This window comes from Crocodylus siamensis, chromosome 2 (assembly GCF_052110815.1).
Source record: "Crocodylus siamensis isolate JL-2025a chromosome 2, ASM5211081v1, whole genome shotgun sequence".
NCBI lineage: Eukaryota > Metazoa > Chordata > Crocodylia > Crocodylidae > Crocodylus > Crocodylus siamensis.
The window spans coordinates 251,500,125-251,509,070 of NC_143396.1; the positions used below are offsets into that span (position 1 = coordinate 251,500,125).

The 8,946-nt window shown below is 46.3% G+C and overlaps 1 long non-coding RNA gene across 1 annotated transcript in view; it reads left to right on the top strand.

Annotated features, from left to right (window-relative positions):
- Positions 1 to 6,313, top strand: part of LOC149872011 (uncharacterized) — a 67,253-nt gene extending 60,940 nt beyond the window's left edge. The window contains exon 3 of the long non-coding RNA XR_016440573.1: positions 6,186 to 6,313. This is a non-coding gene — a long non-coding RNA (uncharacterized LOC149872011). The remainder of the gene's footprint in view (positions 1 to 6,185) is intronic.
- The last annotated feature ends 2,633 nt before the right edge of the window (positions 6,314 to 8,946 follow it).

Sequence of the window (8,946 nt, forward strand, 5' to 3'; positions counted from 1 at the left end):
ACCCAGAGAGTGGTGGTGGATGGGTCATTTTCGACCTGGAGGGATGTGGGCAGTGGGGTCCCCCAGGGCTCAGTCCTCAGGCCCGCACTGTTCAACGTCTTCATCAGTGACTTGGACGAGGGGGTAAAAAGCCCCCTGTTCAAATTTGCTGATGACGCTAAGATGTGGGGGGATGTGAGCACACTAGATGGGAGGAATAGTTTGCAATAGGACCTAGACAGGTTACAGGGGTGGGCGGATGAGAACAGGATGGGTTTCAACACTGACAAGTGCAAGGTGATGCACCTGGGGAGGAACAATCTACTGATACCTACAAGCTGGGGAACTCCCTCGTCAGTACAGAGGCAGAAAAGGATCTTGGAGTCATCATTGATGCCAGGATGAACATGGGCCGGCAGTGTGGGGAGGCAGTCAGGAAGGCCAACCGCACCTTGTCATGCATCCACAGATGCAAAACAAGCAGGTCCAAGGAGGTGATCCTCCCCCTCTATGCGGCACTGGTCAGGCCGCAGTTGGAGTACTGCATCCAGTTCTGGGCGCCGCATTTCAGGAGGGATGTGGACAGCATGGAGAGGGTCCAGAGGAGGGCCACTCGCATGATCAGGGGGCATCAGGGCAGGCCCTATGAGGAGAGGCTATGGGACCTGAACCTGTTCAGCCTCCACAAGAAAAGGCTGAGGGGGGATCTAGTGGCCTGTTATAAACTAGTCAGAGGGGACCAGCAGGCACTGGGGGAGTCCCTGTTCCCCCAAGCAGTACCAAGAGTGACTAGAAATAACGGTCACAAGATGGCAGAGGGTAGATTCAGACTAGACATTAGGAAGTGCCACTTCACTGTCAGGGTCGCTGGGATGTGGAACCAACTGGGACGTGGATCCAAGCGAAGTGGTGCAGGCTCCTACTCTGGGGGTCTTTAAGACAAGGCTGGACAAACACCTTGCTGGGGTCATTTGACCCCAATACTTTTTCCTGCCAAGGCAGGGAGTCGGACTTGATGATCTGCTTGTGTTCCTTCTGACCCTACAAACTATGATACTATGAAGAAACTTTCACTACTTCTCTAGGCAGTCTAAGCCTACTTTGCTGCAACTTCTGCCATTGCTGTCTCTGCTCTCTGCAGCAAGGGAGAAAAAAAAGTGTTCTCTCTCTTCTTTTTGCAGGCCTTCAGATTATTTGAAGACTGCTATCATGTCCCCCTTAACTGCCTTTTCTGCAAGCTAAACATGGTTAGTTCTCTCACCTCTCCATCTGGCTTGCCTTCCAAGCCTGTTATCATGTTTGTTCCCTACCTTTAGACTCTTTTACTCACTTCTCCACATCCTGTTTTTTAAAACGTGAAGCCTAGAATTACACACAATACTCTAGATGAGGCCTAAAAACTGCTGAATAAAGTGGCACTATCACATCCTGACTCTTATACCTAATACACCTGTTGATGCAGCCCAAAAATGTATTCACCTGTTTTGCAGCTATATCACACTTCAGACCGATGTTGAGTCTTTGATCCAGAAAAACCCCAATATCCTTCCCCAGAGTGCTACAACCTAGCCATTTATCACCCAGATTCTGTATTTGTGTATTCAGCTAAACAACAGGGAAATGCTGAGGACAGGGATTTGTCTGAAAATCTCATACTAGGAATGACCCAAATTTACCTTCAACCTAGAGTTTGCTGTTATTGTGAACTCACGCTCCAAATATATACCTTTGACCTCAGCATTAGGCTTCCTACCTATTCATTTATCTTTGAATATTATTTGCTGCTGTTAATAGAACCCACCTGATCTGGATGCCAGGCTGAGTCAACAGAATAGTTCTGCAACTCTGTGCAGAGCCTTTGCACTATGCTGGCTACTTCTGTTTTTTAATTAATTGGCAACCTGTTGCATCATGTCCAGTTACTATTTTAAATCTCAGCCTTGGAAGATATACAAGTTAAAAATACTACACCATGAAAACATTTGAGAAAAATGCTGTTGTGTAGGTCAAAGGCACAATTTATTTCCTGTGTTAATAGTAAATACAGGCACAGAAATGTGACTATTTTAAAATGAATGGTATTTAAGATCTAGTGCTTTTCAGTATTTTTAATATCAGGAAGATTTACTTTAACATTGAATGGCTGCTGATATACCATACCTACATAATATGCAACAGTATTTTAATCAAAAATATATTTTATAAATAAACACTTTACTTGTCAGAACTTATGTTTTCACATGATGCATGAATTCAAGAAATACCCAGAGTCACCTTTCTCTTCGAGCACAATCTAGTCACCATGTCCCATGATACACCTGTATCATGAGCCACTTTCCACACATGGGGTATGCAGATGCTCAGGGAAGTTAGTTCATGTTAAAAATTGCAACTCAATCTAACTTAGTTCACCCAGGGGCAGACCTTGCACTTAGATCTCTAGTTAGGTTGATCTAAGTGCCAATCTCCAAGCCCTACACTTGCCCCAAGCTCCCCCACTCGCCCCTTCACCATCCCAACTTACCTTAGATTGGATGGCCATTTTTAACTTGATCTAATCTCCCTCTAAACTCCCCCAAATTTCTGTATGTACCCATGTTGTTCAAAGTCCCAAAAATATTTTCCAAAGTTTTCTAGATTTCCTTTGCAAACTGAAGTGTAGACCTCAAAACATAGGCACAGTATGGACCTTGATAGAAATTAATAAGGTATTTGTGAAATTCATAAATGTGGCTCAGTGTACTAAATACTGAACAAAATGAATAAATATCTAAAATAATTTTATTTTAATGAGAATACTTTATTCCTTTGTGACAGACAGCTCAATATCCTGCTAGAGAACAAAAACATTAAGTTCAGGTTTTTATCTGAAAGGTTCTTGAGGATTTTTAAAAAATGAACTGTCCACACAAAAATCTAAATAACAGAAAGTTATTCCATAAAACAACTTAATTCTCTAAAATAATAAAAAAAATTATTTGTAAAAACTATAAGATCACTCTTTGTGCCAGCTGAAGATCAAGCCCTTTGTTTCATTAAGCTGCTAACATAATACATAGTGTGTGTAGGATGTGTCACCAACATCCTAAGAGAAAATTAACAGGCACATTTAAATTTTAATCTTCCTTGCATTGCCTCAAGCTGAGAAGTGCCTTGTTCCGTTTTCCTTTGATTCCTGCCACAGTTCATTCACTGAGTTTCACAGCAGCAGGCTTGGGCCACCACACTGAGGCCCTTCAGCAGAAGCATCACTTTTTAAATAACCAACTAGCATAGCCCAGTAATTCTCAAGCAGGGTGCTACAAAAATTTGTAAGGGTGCTGCAATGCTGGTATCACCACTGGTCCCAATGGTTGAAACTGCCCCATGTGCCTCAGTTTTCAGGAGGCACATCAAATATAAACCAGGAAATAGCTGCAGCAGAAAGAACTGCCTGCCTGCATTGTTATGTAAGAAGGTGCATCAATTCTCCTGCAGCTCCTGCATCCTTGCACCATGGTTCCTAGCATCCTGGCAACATTCCCCATGCTCCCTCCCACCAGCTCCAGAAGCATGGCTCGAGTAAGGAAAGAAAGCTGGCTGAAAAGCATAGCTTCTGCATCTGTTGTGCCAACCGTCCAGGTGCCCTTGCAGTCTGCTGTGAGTGAGAGGGTGGACAGGTGTAGGGCTGTGGAGCTGTGGGTTTTTCAGCTTGGCTTGTTTCTGTGCTCCTTCCATGCTCCCAGAACCAGTGGGAAGGACCACAGGGGGTGGTGGTTCTGCTCACTGGTATTCAAGCCCCTGAAGGAGCAGCCCTAGTGGCAGGCAATGTTCCCTCTAAGAGGTAGCTGTCCGTGAGTGCGCCACCTCGGCTCATGAGTGCACTGCCTCAGTTCAGTGTGGGACACTTATCAAAGGGGGCTGGGGGCTGGAGGCCAGGGGCTGGAGCCAAGAGGCTGGGGCTGGAGCTGGGGCCAGAGGCTGGATCTGGGGGCTGGATCTGGGAGCCATGCAGGGGAGTGGAGCAGTGTCCCAGAGCTGATGGAGCCTCACTCGGAGCAGGCAGTGGCTCCTCCCCAAGGTGAGGCAAGGCAGGGATGGAGGCTGGGGTGGGGGGCTGGCGCGGGCTCTGCCGGCTCTGGGGAAATGATCCACTTCCCGGCCCTGATGCAGGGGAGTGGAGCACTTCCCTGGAGCAGGCAGAGCCCGTGCCAGGCTCGGGCCCCAGCCTCTCCTGGTGTGCGGCCTTGAAAAGGCTGTGCACGGCCTGACTTTTAGTTGTGCGTGGCCACGCACATGCGCACCTTAGAGGGAACCTTGGTAGCAGGGGCTATAACTCATCCCCTCAGGTAGAGAGGGGGCAGACAGAAGTAGGAGTGAGGCCCAGCATTGTCCCGCCTCAAGTCCCCTGCCTTCACCTGGCACCAGCCTCTGCACCAGAAACCACCGTCATCCACTTCCGCCTCCTGCAGGGGCAGCTGCCTTCTTCAAAGGTCTAATGAACTACGCCAATCTCCCCAAGCAGCCTCCCCTGCCTTACTGAGCAGCCCTTGCCAGCACTGAGCTGTACCATCTCTCATCATGCTCTCAGGGGTGCTCTACCACCCCATAAGACCCTATTAAGGGTCCCACAGGGTACGAGAAGGTAAGCACTATAAGAAATGAGTTACTTTTTAAATAAGGTGCCACTAAATTCCAAAAAGTTATGGAGGATTTCCTAGAATCTAAAACAGGCGGAGAATCAGTGATTTAGAGAACCAAGACTGAACCCAGGTCTCCCATGCCGTAGTTAAATGCCTTAACTGCCAGGCTATACAGTCAGTCTCTTTCCGTGGTACTGTTCTGCTTTACATAAATTATTTACTAGACAAGGAAGTCCTCTGGGGCTGAACTATACATGGGGTGTCCTAAGGACACAATCTTGTATAAGTGAATGGAAACTGATTTAAATCAGTAACACAACAGAATTTCAGTGTACATAAACCACTTTCAAAATGGCCAAAACCAGTTTAAGATAAACCTGGATGGTTGTAGTATCAGACTTAACTGATTTAGCAAAAATGGGTTTATGGAACTTCTGTTCCATAAACCCTCCAGTTTTCAAGTTAACTCACTGTTCCCAAGCATCCCCGGATCCTTGCACCTCCCCTAAAAACTGCCTGTTGCAGGGTGGGTGGGCTAGCCTTGGCCCAAGGTGTCTGTTCTGGCTGAGCACAGAGACATATTCTAGAGCTGTCCAGCTTCTGGCCTAGGCCAATGCAGGCATGTGGCTGAATTTCCGGAAGCAGAAGTGAATGTCTGTTTACTTGCGTTATCAGTTCAATCTATGCAGCTTAGACTAACCTGCAAGGATGGAATTGATTCCACCTTGGGCTTTCTGACTGTCTATATTTAGCCATATTTATTCTATAGTCCTGTTCCACAGCAGGGACTTGAAACTGGAGACCAAGTTAGTGCCAAGTTCCTTGAACTCATTTTCATTGAAAAAAAATTCTAACCTCCAGATTTTTCACAAACTGAAAATCTTATTTTCCAGGTAACACTACTCAGGAATTCCCATCTTCTAGTTTTATGCTCCCATTACTAGATAATGCCTTTATGATAAGCAGACAGTAATGGCGACCCCAGTAACTAATGAAGTCATTCATTGACTTACTGGCTTTATTGCACGTTATTGCAGCAGGGCATTTTTGGCTAACAGGATTATAGATCCATAATGCTTATAGCTAATTTTCAGTAAGTAAGGATGTCTGATAATAATCAGATAAGAAAATGGTTATATCAAATATAGCAGAGGATACTTTGTCAAAGTACTTCAGCTCAGCAATGACTAATTGAAGTTGCCGTTCTGCTAACAGACTGAAATGAATAGGCCTCCTAATGAAGAGAACATATAATGTTGCCTATTTGTAGGTAAATGGGATTCTTAACCTGCTTTTTTGCCAAGTACACTTAAGATGTTTTTCAGTTTTATCTGCTCACATCATTAGTGAAGTTATTGGAAGAAAGCATTATATTTGAGAACTTTTCACAAAAAGAAAATCTCTGTAACCAATTGGAGGTGTTGAGGGTTCATATACCAGCAATCATGTAACACAAGCTTTTTGGATTCAGTGAAACATTTTGCGTTCCTCTTAGCCACTAAACATAACTTTAAAATTCTGCATACTTTGGTCTGTCAGATTAATCCATCACTAATGCTCTGACTATCTCCCCTTTCACTACAGCTGTCACAGTTCATATCTAAGTGAATGAAGCCACTCGAGAACATGCAGGGATCACTATCTATCAAGAATGGAAGACTAATAATTTCATGCATTTTTGCTAAAGCCTCAAGTTTTATCAGCCTCTAAGGATGGACCACCAAAATAGTTTTTATCTCTGAAGAAAGATATTCTTCAGATTCAAACAACTGAAATAAATGATCAATCTACAACTGTAGAATGCTTTCTATTGCCCCTGTCTCCAGTCCCACCTTCAATACTAGATTGAGGCTGCAACTAACTCTATTTTGGGTTACAACCCACCAAAGATCATTTCATGTTCACCAAGGCCATCATAAAATTCTGAATTGATCTAGAAAAATTTTGTTACCTAGTCAGTAGCAGCAGGTGATTTCCACCACCACCCAACAGACTAAATCTCACCAACACAGCTCTGGGAACAAATACAGACTAATGTGATTTCAAAACATGAAAAAATATATTTTAGGACAAGCAAAGTTTTTCAAATTATTTTCTTTCTTCTTTGGTTTTCCCATTCAATCACAAAGTGTTGTATTTGTCCAGCTCTAGAGGTAATTTTCTATTCACTTTGAAACTGCAGCAGGGGGTTTTCTGTATGCTTCTAACACATACCATGACGCTCCTCCACATGAATACCACCCGGCTAGAACTGCATGAGTTTTGACAAGGATGAGTAGGTTGCCTGAAGAAGATAGTTTTCAGTTGGTTCTTCGTCACACTATTACAGGACATGTTCTGCTCCAGACCCTTCAGATTTACTGCTGTGTGGCCCCGAAGTATGCTTTGGCACTATTACAAGCCCCTTGTGGGTTAAGGATGAAGTCATGCAGTCAGGTAAAGTAGGGTGCCAAAACAGCATCATGGCTAGGGACAGAAGTTACACATAAACCAGTTTAAGTGATCAGGAACTGGTTTAAACCTGTAACAGAACAGACATTCAGTGCACATAAACCAGTTTCAAAATGGCCAAAGCCAGTCTGAGATAAACCTGGTTGAATGTAGTATCAGCCTCAACTGACTGAGGTTAAACTAGTTTATGGAACTTCTGTCTCAGACCCCTTCCTGGTTTAAGCTAAACCACAATCCCCCAGTATCCCAGCATGCTTTTCAGCTGTGGGCTGGGCTGTGCTATCTGTTCCAGTGAAGCAGGGATGGCCCCACTCCTTTGCTCTCTAGCCAGAGCACGGGCAGAGGCATAGCCAGATGCCAGCCCCCGTAAGGCAAAAGGGGCAGGGAAGGGGTTTATTCCCCCCTCCCTCCCCTGTCCCACCAGCGCAGACCCCAGCTGGGGTCTGCCAGGCAGGGGCGCAGCAGCCCATGTCAGGCATTTTGTCCTGCTTGCTGCTCAAATGGTGAGGGGCATGGCCAGCCCTGGCAACAGCTTCAAGTGAACACATGGCAGATACAAGTTTAATTCCCCCCTCCCTTCCTTCCCTGTCCCACCAATGTAGCAGAGTCTGCCTGAGCAGGGTACAGCAGTTTGTGTCAGGATCCCTCCCCCCTTACCACTCCAGCAGCAGGGGCAGAGACAGAGACATGGTCAGAAACTGGCTGGCATGGCTCCCTGAAGTGAAAGGGGCAGGGCAGGGGTTTACTTCCCCCTCTCTCCAGGGAACTCCAGCCAGGGTCTGTCTCACTGGGTGCGAGTGGTGAAGACAGCAGCCGGGGCTGGAAGACCCCACCTGTAGTCTCCCAGGGAGAGAGGGGATGAAGGGGGAATAAACCCCCTCCCTGCCCGCTTTGCCTCAGGGGACAATGCCAACTGGCATCTGGCCATGACCCTGCCACCACTGACATAGGATGCTCCTCCCAGGCCAGGCAGACCTGGGGCCTGTGCCAGTGAGACAAGGGAGGGAGGGGGGAATTAAACCCCACTCCATCTCTGTTTGCTTGAGGCTACTGCTAGGGCTGGCTACACCCTCTGCCACTCCAGTGGTGAGGAGGGAAATGGTAAATGCCTGGCAGGGGCTGTTCCCTACCTTCTCTCTCAAGGCACATCCTGACTTGGGACTCTCCAGAAACAAGGTGGGAGTTTTAACCCCTCCCCAATTATACTTAACCTACTAGGACCTGGCCACAGCACATCAGCAAGCTCATTTTCCCAAAGCAATAAGTCCCACTCACCTCTGCTTCAACCACACCAACCCCAGAAATGAGGTAGTGAGGACCCCCTGGGGATGCCTCTGACAGCATACTCAAGGGTTCCAGTGTACTCAGGAGTGGTAGCCAGGGTTGCCCTCTAGCATCTTGTTATTTGACCTGAGGGGAAGTGGGCAGCAGAGTCCCCCAGGGCTCGGTCCCTGGGCCCGCACTGTTCAATGTCTTTATCAGCAATGTGAATGACGGGGTGAAAAGCAACCTGTTTAAATTTGCTGATGATACCAAAATGTGGGGTGAGGTGAGCACTCTAGTAGGGAGGGAAAGACTGCAGCAAGACCTGATTAGGTTGCAGGGGTGGGCTAACAAAAACAGGAGGTGTTTCAATACTGACAAGTGCAAGGTGCTGCACTTGGGCAGTAGTAACCAGCAGCACACTTATAAGATGGGAAACTCCCTTCTTGAGAGCACGGAGGCAGAAAGGGATCGACACTACTTCTATATTCTATGATCTTCACACCCTCATTTCCAAGGTCGACACAGAAAAGACAGAAAAGAGAGAGTAGTAGAGAGATGAGACTTACTGCTTCAGCAGAATGACCTAAGCACCATAGTGCTGCAATGTAAACACACCTCATGTTACAAT